This window comes from Leucoraja erinacea, chromosome 4 (genome assembly GCF_028641065.1).
Source record: "Leucoraja erinacea ecotype New England chromosome 4, Leri_hhj_1, whole genome shotgun sequence".
Taxonomy (NCBI): Eukaryota; Metazoa; Chordata; class Chondrichthyes; order Rajiformes; family Rajidae; genus Leucoraja; species Leucoraja erinaceus.
The window spans coordinates 51671829-51688084 of NC_073380.1; the positions used below are offsets into that span (position 1 = coordinate 51671829).

General features: G+C 43.7%; 1 protein-coding gene across 2 annotated transcripts in view; it reads right to left on the reverse strand.

The window, feature by feature from the left end:
• Window positions 1–2635, reverse strand: part of snx16 (sorting nexin 16) — a 37817-nt gene extending 35182 nt beyond the window's left edge. The window contains exon 1 of one of the 2 annotated variants that reach the window (XM_055634234.1): window positions 2450–2635. The gene's annotated coding sequence lies outside the window, so the exon portion shown is untranslated. The remainder of the gene's footprint in view (window positions 1–2449) is intronic. The other variant, XM_055634233.1, reaches the window with a different exon arrangement.
• Between the last annotated feature and the right edge of the window lie 13621 nt (window positions 2636–16256).

Sequence of the window (16256 nt, forward strand, 5' to 3'; positions counted from 1 at the left end):
AATAATCCTCAGGCTGGCGGGACTGTCATTAGCTGAGAGAATGGAGCAGCTGGGCTACACTATGGAATTTAGAAGAATGAGAGGGTCTCTTATTGAAACACACGACTATCAAGGGTTTGGTCACGCTAGACACAGGAAACATGTTCCCGATGTTGGGAGAGTCCAGAACCAGGGGCCACCGTTTAAGAATAAGGCGTAAGCCACTTAGAACGAAGATGAGGAAATACCTTTTCACAGGGTTGTGGAATTCTCTGCCTCAGAGCAGTGGAGGCTGGTTCTCTGGATGCTTTCAAGAGAGCTAGATAGGGCTCTTGAAGATAGCAGAGTCAGGGGATATGGTGAGAAGGCAGGAACGGGGTACTGATTGGGGATGGTCAGCCATGATCACATTGAACGGTGCTCGAAGGGCCAAATGGTCTACTCCCGCTCCTATTGTAAGATAAATCTTGATTAATAGTTTCTTTATTGTAGTAGTAAAAACAGTAAGATATTCATTCAAACTTCTTCTTGTATAAGTACATTTTAATCTTACTCTTGGTCATACTCGTGCATGGTCAAAAGCTGTGACCTCTCCCCCATGCTTCTTCAAACCAAACTAACTACTAGGGAGTCTGCGCGAGAATCCCAACCTCAAACACGTCTCAGCATACATATAAATCCCAGCCACATAATTACAGACAGATGAAATTTAAAGGTAACTGGTTATGGTTATAACTAGAGCCAGGATGTTTAGGCACTAAAAATCTCTCAAATAGGCAGGTTGTATTTCCACCACCAAAATATGGTTAAATTGATAATATAAAGGTATTCTACAGTAAATGACCAAAGTTGCCTGATTGCACATAATTACTAGCATATTTTTTTTCAAATTATCTGGTGTCAGACAGAATATGCTTCAGTTGTGAAAAACCTCTTTCTCCCTCAACTGAGGTCATTGGTGCATACCCAAAACAAGCTACAGACTTTATATTCATGTCGATATATTGTGCATTTTAACTACCTTTGAGAACTTTAGCTATATTTTGTATTTCTTCAAGATCTTTGTTAGCTAAAATCACTCTCACATTTTCCTTGTATGTCTATACCTACGTCGCCAGGAACTTTACGAATATCATCAGTTACTTTGTTGAAAGCCTGCAAGTTATTTACTAATGTTTCTCAAGGTAGTTCGCAGGAAGTTTGCAAAATTGGGAGTAATAAATAGATTTTGGAGAAGACTGAACCAGCGGGCAGCAGCACAAATGAATGAACAACTGACGGTGGCGCCCTCGGTTTCGCCCCGGTGGTGGAAATGTTCTTGTAATATATACTATGTTACCATGTTAATAATAACAACATTAATATTTAAGTGTTAACATAGGAAACTACATTGTAATCACAGTACAACTAGAGAAAATAGTACAACCTTTTAGCAAAACGGTACAAAAAGGCTGATTTGGGCACTCGATCGAGAAAAAGGCATTATCCTGGTGAAATCATCAAAAAAGGCACGAAAGGGCACTTTTGGCAAAATCCTGGCTATAGTTATAACATACTGAGTTAAGCTAAATGACTACTGCAAGGACATTGCAGAGATAAAGGGCAAAGTTACTAATTTATTAGGGGAGCACTCTGGGGCTCAGTTTTTATGCCTCAACTGATGGCACCTCCAACAGAACTTCCAGGGTCTTTGCCATCCCTATCTCGACCCGGGTGCAACAGTGAACCACTGAACTATAAACAATTCTGTAAATAGATGAGTGTCCTTTGTCACCAAATTCAAACCACCTGCACTACCCCCCCAACTGCAGATATGTAAATACATCTTTACATATTTCAAACCTATGGTGCTTCAGTTAAGTTCCAGCGGGGAGTAACTCGTGCAAAATACACATACGTTAAGTGGGTCAAATCTTTCCGTGCCCAACCCAAAGATTAAAGACGTTAACGTGCCAGAGAAACACAATCGCCGTGTTAAATGAGTTTACATTCAGTCATGCAAACAGTTTTGTTACATTCCACAATTCCAACGTTATATCATGCAAGTTGTTTCCCAGTTTAGGAAATCCTGCAATAATAAGAGTACACGGAGAGGCATAAAACGTAGACTTATGCGAACGAGGTTTTCTAGACCAATGACGTGTGTGTGTGAGTGCGTGTGTATACCTTTGGGTTACTGCGGCCCGATCTGGACCGCTAGCGGCTCGCATGGGCTGCGGATTTGGAACGTGGCCCGGGAGCCCCGTGTAAGGAACGCGGCCTGAGATTTAGAACGTTCCCAGGAGCCGCGGTGCGAGCTGTGGAACGGGGCGTAACAACCGAATGTAACAAACAGCATCACGCGCACTGCCTGAAGCAGCAACAGCAACGAGGGACAAATCCCGTCCAAAGACACCGCCAATCCCGGCGCCCTCTCTTTCTCCCCATAGCTACGGAAAACGCGAGAGAGAGGAGAGAATGCATTACTTACCGTAGAAAGCGGGCTCCCGCAATCACCTCCCCCTGCGTCAACGCAAACAGCAACAGTGCGCTCGGTGGCCTAGGCTTCCATTCATCGTGTGACCTGGCTGCTCCAGAAAAGTAAAAACGCTCCTGCTGATTCGCTACTGATTGCTAAACTCTGCCACGGTAAGAGGGAGGTGTTGAGAGCAAGTTGCCGCCCACTCGACGCGCACAACCCGCTCATTGGATGGAAAGAAGAAAATAACGCGTCAACCCCCTCCAACGTTTTCCTGGAGCGTCCCATTTTTTTAAAAATAGAATTATATTTCTTGACGTTACGTTATTGTGAGTACTCTTTGGAAACTATCACGAGTGTATATCGTTTGAATATTTTTTTAACGTTTAGTTGGAGATAGGTGGAGAGAACTGGCTCATTTCCTTAGCTCCATAGATGCCAAAGATCCTATAGCAGAGCTCTGCTATAGGATCTTTGATAGATGCTGCCGCACCCGCTGAGTTTCTCCAGCATTTTTTGTTTACCTTCGAAAGAATTGGCTGGGTGGTTTAGACCAGTGGTTCCTAACCTTTTTTAGCTCATGGCCCCCTTGGGATCTTTGACATTATTAGCGGGTAAAAAGTACAATATTATAATACCTTCCATAAAAATATCAGTGTCTATTAATTGCACATATATTCTCTTTTATTCTATTCCACAAACATCAAAAATATTTTGTGTGTTCAATAAAACAGCCATTTATAATCATACATTATTTTTCTGATATAGCAGCATAACAAAAAACTTCCATGGACACCCAGAAAATTAATAACCTTTAAAAATTGAGTACTTTTTTACTTCAAAAAATAAAATCCTTTAGCAAAAAAATACAAATATATCATATTAGCTTTTCACCATATTTATTCAGTGAGATCCTTGTGGCTGATGCAGTTTCGCAAGTTTTTCAATGTCAGGGTCCATGGTTGTTAGAGACAGACCAAGATCACTACTTACAATTTCTAAGCGGTTGCGAGCTTTTGATAATAGCTGAGGCACTCGGCTAAAACCTGACTCAACTAGGTAAGACGTTGTAAAGGCAATTAAATATAATTTTACTTCCTGCCATAGCAATGGGAATTTCACTACTTGTCCATAAGTTATTGAAGCCATGTTTAACTTTAGCTTGAGCAATTTGATTACTCTGCAACTCAATGAGGCTTTCTTGTAGTATGATATCAACATCAGCTGCATTTGTCTCAAATGGGCGCATTGAGGGCGTACGCAGCATCTTGACGTTGTACGCAGTGTCTTGACGTCAACGGCCTAGCGGCCCGCAGGCGCATTGAGGGCGTACGCAGCGTCTCGACGGGCGTACGCAGCGTCTTGACGTCGTACGCAGCGTCTTCACGGCGTACGCCTAACGCGTGGCGTTGCGCGATGACGTCAGGCCGGCCCCTCCACTTGCAACCGCGCGTTGCGGGAACAGACCCAACGGGTCTGCACTTGGTCTAGCACATGGCTCACCCTCAACACTCCAGACATGGTGCTCCAGCACGATGGTCTTTCTATCAACTGAGCGGTTTTGGGCCCCATACCGAGGAAGGATGTGCTGGTTCTGGAGACGGTCCAGAGGAGGTTTACAAGAATGATCCCAGGAATGATTGGGTTAACATATGATGAGAGTTGTATGTTAATATATATATACAAAATGAACATGCAACATCTGAGCCTGGACTTGCTGGAGTTTAAAAGAATGAGCCTCATTGAAACTTACCGAATAGTAAAAGGCCTGGATAGTGAATGTGGAGAGGATGTTTCCAGTCGTGAGAGAATCTAGGACCAGAGGCCATATCCTCAGAATAAATGGATGTACCTTTGGATAGGAGTTGAGGAGTAATTTCTTTAGGCAGAGAGTGGTGAACCTGTGGAATTGATTGCCACACTCAGTGGTGGAGGCCACGTCAATGGATATTTTTAAAGCGGAGATTAATCGATTCTTGATTAATATGGGTGTCTAATTTACTTTAGAGATACAGCGTGGAAACAGGCCCTTCGGCCCACCGAGTCCGCACCGACCAGCAATTGGCTTGGTGTATGTGTAAATTTGTCCCTAGTGGTTGTAGGATACTGTTAATGTGTCGCTGGTCAACACGGACCCAGTGGACCGAAAGCCTATTTCCGTGCTGTATCTAAAAAAAAAATGTCAAACGATCCTATACCCATTGGGGACAATTACTTTTTTACATTAACTATGCCGATTAACCTACAAACCTGTACGTCTTTGGAGTGTGGGAGGAAACCGAAGATCTTGGAGAAAACCCATGCAGGTCACTGGGAGAAGGTACAAACTCCGTACAGATGGCACCCGTAGTTGGGATCGAACCCGAGTCTCTGGCACTGCATTCACTGTGAGGCAGCAACTCTACCGTTGCGCCACCGTGACCGCCCTACTAATGAGTGTCAGGGGTTATAGGGAGAAGGTAGGAGAATGGGGTTGAGAGGGAAAGGTAGATCAGCCACGGTTGAATGGCAGGCTAGACTTAATGGGCTGAATGGCCTAATTCTGCTCCTAGAACATATGAAACCTGCGGCGACGTCAGGAAAAGGAACATGCGGTGGTGTCTGCTTCATGATAAACTCATCGTAGCACTCGAACGTGGCAGTCATGTCCCATTCCTGCTCCCCCGACAGGCTACGTCCAGAGGTTAAGTGCCAACTGCTCTACCGACTGCCAGAGTTTTCCGTCTTCATCCAAACGTCGCCCATTCCTTTACTCCAAAGATGCTGCCTCGCCCGCTAAGTTGCTCCAGCATTTTGTGACAACCTTTGATTTAAACAAGCATCTGCAGTTCTTTCTTACATAGATCAGATAAACCGTACATAAATACAATCAAGTCAAACTCAAGTGTAATAGATAGAGCAAATGGGAAGATACAGTGCAGAATATGGTTCTCATCTTTGTAGCATATTAGTTCCATAGACAGAGTCGAATGTCCTTAGGTAGAGGCAAGGCAAGGCAAGGCAAGGCAACTTGATTTATATGGCACATTTCATACACGAGGCAGACTCAAAGTGCTTCACATAAAAACATGTCATACAATAAAATGAAATAATAAAATGAAATAAAATAGAAGAATTAAAAGAAAATAAAAGCAAAATTAAAAATGCATTATAAAAAGTGCAAAAGTTAAAAGTGCAATGTAGTTAAGATGGAGCTTAAAGCTAAAGTAAACATAAAAGTTTTCAGTCTTGTTTTAAAAGTGGTCAAAGTTGAGGCAAGTCTTAAATCTTCAGGAAGTTTATTCCAGCTATTTGTTGCATAGTAACTAAATCCTGCTTTCCCATGTTTTGTATTTACTCTGGGAATCACTAACAGATTGGTATCAGAAGATCTTAGTGGTCTAGAAGGCTTATATAGTGGAAGCATGTCAGTGATATACTTTGGTCCTAAACCATGTAGTGATTTATAGGTGAGCAGCAGGATTTTGAAATCAATTCTCTGACATACAGGGAGCCAATGTAAGGATTTAAGAATTGGTGTAATGTGTTCAAATTATTTGGTCTTTGTTAGAACTCTAGCAACAGCATTCTGAACAAGCTGTAGCTGCCTGACAGTTTTTTTTCGGAAGACCTGCAAGGAGACCGTTACAATAATCTAGCCTACTAGTAATAAAGGCATGTACAAGTTTTTCTAAGTCTTGAGCTGACATGAGTCCTCTTAATCTTGCTACGTTTTTGAGGTGATAGTAGGCCGATTTCGTTACTGATTTGATGTGACTGTCGAAATGTAAATCTGAATCCATAATAACCCCAAGATTTCTGGCTTGTTTGAAGTTTTCAGGGATAGAGAGTGAAGGTGTTGGGTTACTTTAGAGGTGAATTGAAAAGTACCCTAGCTTATGGAAGGACCGTTCCATATATTCCACCTGATATCAGAGGGGAAGAGTCTGTTCCTGAATCTGGTGGTGGGTGCTTTCAAGCTTCAGTACCTTCTGCTAGATGGGAGCAGGGAGAATAAGGAATAACCAGGGTGGGACAAGTCTGTGATTATTTTACTGCTTTTCTGAGGCAACGTGAAATAACATGGAGTCAATGCTGGGAAGTCTGGTCTATGTTATGGACTGAGCTACATCAACAACTCTTTGCAATTTCTTGCAGGCTTGGGCAGAACTGTTGCAGAACATAGCTGTGATGCAACCTGACAGTATGCTTTCTTGGTGCATGTTTCTTCTTTCTGCAAACATGCCGAGACTGAAGAGTTTGCAAAGCAAAGCAGACTATAAAGGGCATCATTGGGTACTGGGAATAGCATTGCATATTACGTAAGGAAAGATGTATTTGTCTAAGTGAATTATATCCTGGAATGACAAGATGGCACGGTGGCGCAGCGCCGGAGTTGCTGCCTGACTACTGGTGCTGCCTATACGTAGTTTGTACGTTCTCCCCATGACATGCGTGGGTTTTAGGTCATAAGTGATAGGTGTAGAATTAGGCCAATTGGCCCATCAAGACTACTCCGCCATTCGATCATGGCGGATCTATCTCTCCATTCTCCTGCCTTCTCCCCATAACCTCTGACATCCGTACTAATCAAGTCGTTTTCTCCGGGTGCTCAGGTTTCCTCTCACACGTGGGTGTGTAGCTAATTGGCTCGGTGTGTGTAAATTGTCCCCAGTGTGTGTAGGATAGTGTTAGTGTGAGGGGATCACTGGTTGGCATGGACTCGGTGGGCTGAAGGGCCTGATTCCTCGCTTTACCTCTGCACAAAACTAGACAGCACTGTCCTTTGAGTAGAATATGGCTGTTTCAATACATCCATCGAGGGGATTAACCCCTCTGAACGCAGAGCTCTCTGCTCACTCAGCAGTAATCCCAGATTAATGGTAGTAGGAACTGAATTGAATTGAATACTTTATTGTCACAAGTGAAATTATTTGCTTGCCTCCCCAAGGTATGCAAATAGCTTGGGGAGGCAAGCCATAACGAGCACTTACAAAGTTACAAATTCCCCCCTGCGCCAGGTCCCCCTTGTTCTTCCCTCCTCCCCCTCCCTCACGGCGGTCCCCCCACGCCGGGTTTTCCTTTATTCCTTCCCTCGGCAGCGGCATCCTCACTTCCAAGTGGTCTGTCCATGTCTGTCAGTCGGCATCATCAACGACCGCCGCACCGATCTCTCCACTATCGCTGCCGGGTCCTCTCCAGACGCCTCCGTGGCGCCAGCCCAGGCCCCAGCCTCGGGCTCCACAGACTCATGCTCCGACGGCCGTGGGCTTCATCGACCAACGAGGCTGCATCTCAGAGGCACCGACCTGTGAGGCTCCACCTCCAACTCGTGGGGTTCCAGCCCGTGAGGCTCCAGCCACGGTTTCTCAGCGCCACCTCCGGAAGGTGTCTGCTGCAATTCTTGTAAGTGCCAGGGTAAAAGGCGATTTTGTACAATCGGCAGCGAAAAGTGTCCCATTCTGAGTCCCGCCTGAGAAGGATGGTGGGATACTTGATCCAAAAGACAAAGCAGCATTTGCTAAATGTTTCCACTAGTGGGAGAGTCTAGGACCAGAGGCCAGCGGGTGGTGAATCCCATTAGGTTATGGGGAGAAGGCAGGAAAGTGGGGATTAGAGGGAAAGATAGATCAGCCATGATTGAATGGTGGAGTAGACTTGATGGGCCGAATGGCCTAATTCTGCTCCTGTAACATGAACTTATGTTGTGCCTTGAATGTGAGGTTGGGAGGTGTAGAGGCTATAGGTTAAATGCACACATTCTAACTACGTGGTTGTGCTGAGAAGACCCGAACACAAAGCATGAGCATTCTTCTTCGTGTGTTCAACAATTATGTGAAATCTGGGCAACTGCCAGCTCTGAACAAGGCTGGAGCGTTTTAACGCAACAGGACTTCGTAAATGGGTCCCAAAAGTTCAATTCAAGAGTTCTTTTAAATCTCTGTTACTCTGGGGTATTTGTTTCCCTAGCAAATACAAATATTTTGTAGTTAAACGCGCTGTCCTTCTTGGGATGTTTACTGTAGGAGTAAAAAATGGAAAGGCCGTGCAAAGTTGATGTTCGAAGTTACAGGCGATTTATTTAACTGCCAGGAGCCCAGCCAAAGCTGGCCTGTCAAGTGTGACTCTGGTACATTGTTATATTCTCAGATGACACGATTACTCAGAAACTCGATTAGCAATACAACAAATTCTTAATTACATAATGGAACTCAGAAAGACTTAATTAGGTCACAATCAGAATGGTATGATTGTCCACAAGTCTAAATTTGTTAACAGTAGATCCAAATTTCTGTTACAATGATAGGGTGCAAGCATAATCAATGGCATTCCTGTTAGACTTTGTCTGCAGTTTCCTTCCACCACATTTACAGTCGACAGTACTTCCCTATTCACTAGTTATTACAGTAGCTCTTACTATTGGTCACCCTACAACATTTACAAATGATCATTTTAGATTCTAAAATATATCCAGATTGAATAATTCTTGCGGGATATGGCTGCAAATTATATTCCTGTTCTAATTGATATGAGAAATCAGTATTGATTTCCCTAACTTCAACTAACCCTTGCATCCCCTCTCTCTCCGTCCCTCTCAAGTCATTGAATTCAGTCATCTACTGAATTTTATGATTGGTGTTATGCATGCATTTAGTCGTAGAGTCACACACGGACCAACCTGTCCCATCTGCTTGCGTTTGGCCCATATCCCTTTCAATCCGTCCTTCCATGTACCTGTCTAATTGCATCTTAAACGTCACAATAGTATCTGCCTCAACAACCTCCACCAGCAGCTCGTTCCATACACCCTGTGTGAAAAAGTTACCCTTCAGTTCAATTTAGTTGATTGTCAAGTGTACCTGCCTTGCACCTGTCATTGAAAAGAAAACACTACAGAACAAGACTATAATTAACTAGAATATTTTTATCTGTGCCGGACGCTAACTGTCATCTCAAGTAGTCACACTGTTTTTTCTGCACTATATTCATTGCAAAAGAAAGAAGTTTAATACTACTTCTACTTTCTCAAAGCTGCACCATTTCCGCTACGGGTTATTTGAAGATAATTTATTTTCAAGTTCTGTAGAAAGCTGCTTGGCAGAAAAGGCAAGTAGAAAATTCCTCTCATCTCACTCCACACCACACTCATTCCACGCCAGACAAAAATGAAATTGGAACAACATTATAGATTCAGTTGTCCAACAGTACTTGTCATGAGCACGGCTCCCTGCTGGAAGGGATGGATTATGAACACAATATGTCGAAAATAACCTATTTCCTGTCACCTGTTGTATTCCAAACAGATCTTTCAAGTGTAACGAGTTGTTAAAATATTGTATTTCACTTTGGTCTTTATAAGACTACACAGTGCTTTGCCAGGAAATTGAGCCCAGAAAAATCATAGACCATCTAAAAGAGCGCTCATTGTTAAGGGAATGGAGGAAGGTGGAGAATAACTTGATGGTGAGATGTGTAAAATTGACCTTCCCTGGTTGCATCAGTGCAGAACACAATTATACCATAGGGACAGGCACTGGAAGTAGATGCCAAATAGTGAAAGACCTGGATAGGGTAGATGTGAAGAGGATGTTTCCACTAGTGAGAGAGTTTGGGACCAGAGGCCATAGCCTCAGAATAAAAGGATGTACTTTTAGAAAGGGGATGAGGAGGAATTTCTGTGGATCTGTGAATATTCATTTCCACAGACGGCTGTGGGAACCAAGAAAATGGATTTTTTAAGGCGGAGATTGACAGATTCCTGATTAGCACAGTTGTCGGGGGTTATGGGGAGAAGGCAGGAAAACGGGGCTGAGAGGGAAACATAGATCAGCCATGATTGAATGGCGGAATATACTTGATGTGCTGAATGGCCTAATTCTGCACCTATCACATGAACCAATGAACATGCCACTATATACACCCACTCTCTTACTAAAGAAAACGACCACATACCTTAATCATTAAGGCTTAAAGCAAATCTGATAAATCAAGTTTTTTTAAATTAAATGAAGTAGAAAAGTGAAAACAAGTATAAATCAGCATCGAGGAAACAATTTTCTCGTGCCGATGAAAGCTATTTTTGGCGATCAATATAATAAACGTTTGCAGGATACTGCCATTTAGTTGCAGCATCTTATAATGGTTTATCAAGCATGAAAGGGCTTCTTTGACTCTCTTGCCAAGAAATCGTATCACATAATACCATATTTTTGCACATAACACGACCCAATTTCCATGATACATAAATATGACCCAAAGTAGGGCTACTCATGACTTTACAATGAAATTGATAAGCCTGTGATTTTCCCTCTGACCTCTTCATTGCAGCTGACCATTAATGTATAAAGAATATCTAACATACGCAGTAGCGATTGATGAACAATTATGTGAATGTCCCTCCGGATTCAGGGACAGTTTCTTCCCAGCTATTATCAGGCAACTGAACCATCCTATCAACAACTAGAGAGCGGCCCTGAGCTACTATCTACCTCATGGGAGATCCTCGGGCTATCTTTAATTGGACTTTATCTTGCACTATATTGTTATTCCCTTTGTCCTGTATCTGTACACGGTGGACAGTTCGACTGTAATCACGTATACTCTTTCCACTTGGCTGGACACCACGTAACAAGAAAGGTTTTCACTGGACACCTGACAATAAATTACACAAAACTAACCAAATATGGAATCGCATAGGGAATCCTTGCTTGCGATGGGTAGCTCATGCGGTTTGCAGGATACTCCAGCACAAGTAACGTGTGGGGTCTACTGTTGCATAAGTTGCATGCATTCAGGATAGCACAGAGTCAAGAGAGTCAAGATTGTTTTATTGTTAAATGTCCCAGATAGAACAATGAAATTCTTGCTGACAGCAGCACGACAGAATGTGTCAACATAGTACACTGTAAACAATATAATGAACAAGACAGAAAAAAAAGTCCAGTATGTGTATATATACACACGCACACGTGTGTACACATCACAAAACCAAACAATAATAGTGCAATAATCTTCTTATCAAGTCCACACCCAAGATTGGAAGTTGTTCAGCCAGAGCTGAACACACTTCTCGGCATCTGCATTCAATGGTGTCTGTCTTGTGCTTCTTGTGGAAAGATTGCTGGAAACAGGTCCATGGCGTGAACGTTCTTTCCTGGACCCCAGTGCAATAATAACAAGAATAGTCTATGTAATTCAGAGCTTATTTGAGGTTGTAGTGTTTAATAGCTGAATGGCTGCAGGAAAGAAGCTGTTCCTGAACCTGGACGTTTTGCAGTTGCTGCCTTACAGCGCCAGAGACCCGGGTTCGATCCAGACTATGGGTGCTGTCTGTATGGAGTTTGTACATGCTTAGATACAATAGATACAATAGATAATAGGTGCAGGAGTAGGCCATTCGGCCCTTCGAGCCAGCACCGCCATTCAATGTGATCATGGCTGATCATCCCCAATTAGTACCCCGTTCCTGCCATCTCCCTATATCCCCTGACTCCACTATTTTTAAGAGCCCTATCAAGCTCTCTCTTGAAAGCATCCAGAGAACCCACCTTCTGAGGCAGAGAATTCCACACTCACCACTCTCAGTGAGAAAAAGTGTTTCCTCGTCTCCGTTATAAATGGCTTACTCCTTATTCTTAAACTGTGACCCCTAGGTCTGGACTCACCTAACATCGGGAACATGTTTCCTGCCTCTTGTGTCCAAACCCTTAACGATCTTATATGTTTCACTGAGATACCCTCTCATCCTTCACAAACTCCAGAATGTACAAGCCCAGCTGCTCCATTCTCTCAGCATATGACAGCCCCGCCATCCCGGGAATTAACCTTGTAAACCTATGCTGCACTCCCTCAATAGCAAGAATGTCCTTCCTCAAATTAGGGGACCAAAACTGCACAAAATACTCCAGGTGTGGTCTCACTAGGGCTCTGTACAACTGCAGAAGGACCTCTTTGCTCCTATATTTGATTCCTCTTGTTATAAAGGCCAACATTCCATTTGCTTTCTTCACTGCCTGCTGTACCTGCATGCTTACTTTCATAGTCTGATGTACAAGGACCCCCAGACCCTGTTGTACTTCCCCTTTTCCCAACTTGACGCCATTTTGATCGTAATCTGTTGACGCCATTTAGATAGTAATCTGGATTCTTCCTGTGACCACGTGGGTTTCCTCCATTTTCCACCCTCACCCCAAAGACGTACAGGATTGTAGGTTAATTGGCTTTGGTAAAATTGTAAATTGTCCCTCGTGCGTGTAGAATTGTGTTAGTGTACAGAGATCGCTGGTTAGCGCAAACTCGGTGGGCTGAAGATCCAGTTTCCGTGCTGTATCTCTAAAGCCTATATATCTAAAGACCTAAAAGAGACCCCCTTGAGCAGGTCCCAACCCAGTACAGGGAACCATCTCAGAGATGTTGCCTTTATGTTATCTACTTCATGCATCTCCATCAACTCCATGATTTCATGCCAATCGACCCACTCTTCCAAGTTCACAAATCCCATGCAATCCCAATTACCTGACCTTGACCCCACTTCCCAACCTGTGATCACAGCTCTGTAACTCATGACTCTCTGCCGTTATTGATGATGTAGGCCCCACCTTGCATCGTTCCCAATCACCACCATGGTCACAGCAGCCAGCCCACGGCACAATCTTACTCCACCTCCCGATTCCTGTTCTTTCTCCACGCTTGGGATTTAAAAGATTTATTTTTGCATATCCTGTATTGGTAAAATGCTCAGCGGAAAAATCTTACCTCATGTAAGGCAAATAGAACGTAAAACAGTCCAGCACAGGGACAGGCCCTCCGGCCCACAAAGTCCATGTCGAATATGCTGCCAGGTTAAACTAATCTCCTCTTCCTGCTCGTGATCTATACCACTCCAATCCCCGCATATCCACCGACCTATCTAAAAGTTTCTTAAATGCTCCATTGTATCTGCCTCCACCACTCTCTGTGTAAAAAAACTTGCTCTGCATATCTCCATTAACCTTTGGCCCTCTCACCTTAAACACTGCTCTCCAGTGTTGGACATTTCCACCCAGGGGATGATGGTGTGACTGTCTACTTTGTTTCTCTGCGCCTCTGATAATTTAACAGTCACATTTGGAGCTTGGGCTCCGCACGAGGAGTTTCTAAATGGGATGCCCACAGACAGGTCGAGTGCTTGCATGGTGCACGACAGTTGTTCCAAGTGTCAAGTAATTTCCTGGTGCATGGATCTTCAGCTGGCATATGTGCCAGGCATTGGAGCGGTGAATTGCATGACTGACAGCAGTTGAATGTTTATTTCCATCGCCAGCTGCCTCTATACAGAAGGTCGCTCAAAACCTGAAACAGCAGATGTCCAGACCGGCCTCTTTAATGAATAGAGCGCGGTGGCATGTGGAAGGTTGGACTGGAAGAAGGTCAAACTTCCTCCCAGCCCCAATGATCATTCCATGAAAACGAAAGGTCGCAAACATGCAAAAAAAGACACCAAGTGCTGGAGTAACTTAACAGATCAGGCTGCACCTCTAGGGAACACGGATAAGTGACACCAAAGATAAACACAAAACTGTGGAGTAGCTCAGCAGGTCAGGCAGCATCAGACGAATAAAAGGAATAGGTGAGATTTCAGACTGACTGAAACGTCACCTATTCCTTTTCTCTAGAAATGCTGCCTGACCTGCTGAGTTACTCTAGCATTTTGTGTCGATCTTCAGTGTAACGCAGCATCTGCAGTTCCTTCTTACACATGGATAGGTGACAGTCTGGAAAAGGGTCCCGACTTGAAAATATTTAGTTTTAGTTTAATTTATTATTGTCACGCCTACCAAGGTAAAGTGAAAAGCTTTTGTCGTGCACTATCCAGTCAAAGAAAAGTCTACATGTGATTACATTCAAGCTGTCCACAGTTTACAGATAAAGGACGAAGAGTACAACATTTAGTGAAAGATATAGTCCGATTCAAATAGTTCATGGGTCTCCAATGAGGAAGATGGAAGGTCAAGATCACACTAGCTGGACTAAGGAGTGAATCTAGACGTATTGGTTTTCAGACTTCTGTCCCTCTTGCCTGATGCGAGAGCAGCGAAGAGAGAGTGAACGTGTGTGAGACTCATCCTTGGTTATGCTGGTGACCTTACCGAGGCATCGCAGAGTGGACATGGAGTCCATGCATGGAAGGTTGGTTTGTGTGATGGTCTGGGCAGCATCCACAACTCTGCAAATGCTTGCGGTTTTGCATGAAGCTTCTTCCAAACTATGTTGTGATGCATCCCAATAAAATGCTTTCTATGCCACATTTGCAGACGTTGGTGTGGGTTGTTGGGGCCATGCCGAACTTCCTCAGCTTTCTAAGGAAGTAACGGCATGGGTGTTCTCTTGGTGGCCATTGCTTCGATGTGGCTGGTCCAGGACAGGTTGCTGGTAATAATTAATATACATAGCACCTTGATTAATACAAATGTCAGAGGTTATGGGGAGAAGGTAGGAGAATGGGGTTAGGAGGGAGAGATAGATTAGCGATGTTACATAACCTACCTTCAGCGGTGCTGCAGATCTGCCACTGGCTGTGTGTGCAACTCTGGTGCCTTTGAGGGGAGTGGTTGGGGGAGGGACGGGATTAAAATGCAGGTTTGTATCGCTTGTCGGAGAGGAATTTCCTCGGGCTGCTAGTCGATGAAGAAAAATCGATCAGACTTCCGTTCCCGTTTTTTTTTTAAATCTCTGAACAATTTAATAGTTGGATTAAAGTAAAATGCGACTTGAACGCCCTCAACGTGACAGATCGTAATATTGGGACAAAACAAAAGGTAAGTCTATATTTCACATATAATCTTGCTTCTTGGGGTGGCTTTAATCTAATTTTACATTACCCTGCTCCACTCGTAATCTGTTGAGGGTTTTCCAGGTTGGCCATAGGAGGTCGTGCCCGCTGGCGAGGCATTCAGTCAGAGTGATTCCTCTCTCCGTCCAGTCGTGGGCTCGTGTGTTGAGCTGGTTCCATTCATCTTTCCGGACCAACATCTGGAAAGATGAATGGAACCAGCTCAACACACAAGCCCACGACTGGATGAAGAGAGGAATTACTCCGACTGAATGCCTCGCCAGCGGGCACGACCTCCCATGGCCAACCTGGAAGACCCTCAACAGATTACGAGTGGAGCAGAGGAGGTGCAAAGCACTTATGAAAGCATGGCACAACCAGGCAGAAGACACATGCAGCTGCGGAGCAGTACAGACAATGTCCCACCTACTGGAGTGTGACGACGCCCCCCAGTGCAACCCCCCAGTGCAGCCCCCAGGACCTGGCTGAACCGACCCGACCAGCTGTGACCTGCACCAGATACTGGCAGAACGACATCTGAGATTGCAACGGACTCGAAGAAGAAGATTGCAAAAATGTTATTTGTGCCCCATATGAATTGGCCATGTCTTTCCTGCCGATATGGGGTTAAAATTCACGGCAACGGCAACGTTCCAATCGATCGCATTCCAGAAACACCCACTCGCAAGATGATTAAAATTATCTTTTTTTCTGGACAATCATGTCAGAAGAGCATCTATATCGTCTATATCTTGTGTAATTGTCTATCTATAATCAATATTTTTATACTGAATATCCACAACAGTTATAATAACATGTATTGTGCAAAAAATAATAATTTTGATTATATTGAGATTGGATATTTCTAGATTAATTTATGGGAATTAACCATTAAATTCCTTCCATTTAGCATATTTCATGACAGTGAGATTTAAAAATCATGTTATATTGTGAATTCTTGTGTGAATGGGATTAGTTTTTTACTTGGATACTTAGGCGATTTAAAAAATTTAGCCTTTTCTTAAGAAA